Source organism: Psammomys obesus, unplaced genomic scaffold (genome assembly GCF_907164565.1).
Source record: "Psammomys obesus unplaced genomic scaffold, mPsaObe1.curated_primary_1811, whole genome shotgun sequence".
NCBI lineage: Eukaryota > Metazoa > Chordata > Mammalia > Rodentia > Muridae > Psammomys > Psammomys obesus.
In genome coordinates this window covers 21,681,313-21,683,759 of record NW_026585689.1, presented here as the reverse complement: position 1 = coordinate 21,683,759, position 2,447 = coordinate 21,681,313, and positions in this window count along the sequence as shown.

The window sequence follows — 2,447 nt, the reverse complement described above, 5'->3', positions numbered from 1 at the left end:
AATGAAGAATGGACCATGTCTCAAAGGACATCTCTATATTAATTCAGGATACATGAAAAGCACACTGTTCAGATCAAAACAGGTTGTTATTACAAACCACACTACTTTTATTGATTAGCAGTGATATCATCCTACTATACCATTTGCAAATGGTGTTATTAGTCACCAGCCACATGTTGCAAAAAGTGCCCTTCCTTCTTACTTAATATCTTGTGCTAATGTACAAGAATTCACAAATTTGGTTACTATCCTAGAAATAATTGTATATACACTGACTAATCATTAGGTATTTGGTTAAATAACAACACATTAAATTTTTATTAATTTTCCTAAATAATGAATTATTTATGAATAAAGTAAATTTATATGCAGTTGTTAGAATTCATCTACTGAAACATAAATGAAATAAATCCTATCATTGTTACAATTTTATGTTAAAATTTGATATTTTATATTTTCATTATAAACGCCTTTGTATAAATCATTTTTCTCATAATATTCTACAAGTTTTGTGTGTAAATTTTTTCCCTAGTAATCTATGAAATTACTTTTAGTATGTTTTATTTTAAAAGCAAAATATGCTCTATCTCTCTGGCTCCTACCTTTCTTCCTCCCCCTCTTCCATATGATCCTCAGAACCCCCAGAGGAGAGATCTGATGGAGACCTTCAATTTGTCCTCTCTCTCCTGATTTTAGGTGTGGGTTTCTGCCATGTTTGTTGGACATTCCTGGGAGGCCTACTTTGTGTGTGTGTGGGGGGGGGAGGGAATAGGAGGAGTGGATCTGAGGGAAACAGGAGGGGATTGGGAGGAATGGAAGAAATTGAGGGAGAGGAAACTTTGGTCAGAATATATTAAAAACAAAGAAAAAATTAAAAAGTATAATAAGTTGGAAAAAAAGCGAATTTTCCTGTTAGGTGGGAACAGTACAAGAAACCCAGAATTTTACAAGTAAGTTATTTTATTAGTTTCAGTCTTGTGAATTTTATATTCAGCAGAGGAAGTATAACATTTAGAAAGAATAGTCAGAAGAAACACCTATAGGGAAATCATAGCACGAAGATTATCATGACTTAAACTTTACTTTTTTATTATTTTAGATTTATTTATTTTATTTGATGCATATGAGTGTTTGGCTTCCATGTATATATTTATAAAATGTGTGTTCCTGTTATCAGTAAAGGTAGGAAAAAAAGTGTCAGAACCCAAAAACTATAGTTGTAGAGGACAGTGAGACACCAAATATATGAACACTAAGAAAAATATCCAAGTTCTTTACAAAAACATTCAGTGATCTTAACCATTGAGCCATTTCTCCAGACCCAAAGACTTAAAATTTTTAAAAAATAGTACTTTTTGTGAGAGAGTAGCTTATTTATTTCATGCAAAATTATGAAAAATAATTATAATTTCTTAATTATATGATAATACTTTTCAGTAAATATAATGAACTTATGGGAAATGTATATTTAAGCAATTGAGTCAAACTTTCAGCATATTTATGATTTTTATATGAAACCGTAAAATTCACACTTTAATTTTTTATTGAAAATAGATATTTCTCCCATATAATATATTGTGCCCAGAGTTTCCCCTCCCCCCACTCCTTCCAGCTCCCTCTCTCACCTTCCCTCTTTCCCAGACCCACTCCCCTTCTCTTTTATCTTGAGAAGAGTGGACCTCCAAGTGATGACAGTCAAACAGGAAAAACAAGATTCAAGACAAGGCAAAAGCCCCACATCAAGGCATGGCAAGGCAACTCAACTCAATAGGAGGAAAAGAGTTTCAAGAGCAAGCAAAAGAGTCAGAGAATCACCCACTCACTCCTCCTGTGAGGAGTCACACAGAAACCCCACACTGATAACCATAACATATATGCAGAAGACCTGGTGTAGACCCATACAGGCCCTATTGATTCTGTGATTAGTTGATTCAGTCAGCCATGTTATCTTGGTGTCCTTCATCCCTATGATTCCTAGTCATTACTCCCCTTCTTGTGTGAGTTCTGCAATCTTTCTCAGGAAGGACTCAATGGAGACTTCGAATTAAGACTCTCTCAGCACAGTATCTGTCTATGGGTCTTTGCACCCACTGTCATCTGCTGCTGGAGAAAGCATCTCTGATGAAGACATTACACATATCTATGAGCAGAGCAGAATATCATCAGAAATCATTTCATTGATATGATTTTTGTCAGTCCCTGAACTGTCCAGTCTCAGGTTCATGGCCATCCAAACAGTGTAGGGGATGGGCTCCCTCTTGTGGTGTGGGCTTCAATTTAAACAAAATATGGTTGGCCATTCCCACAAGCTCTGTACCCCAACACATCTTGAAGGAAAGACAGATTATATAGGTCAAAGATTTTGTGGCTTTTTTGGTGTCCAGGTTTCTCTTTTCTTCTATCCCTACCTGAAACATATACCTCATCCTGTCTTCCAAAGGCCCAGG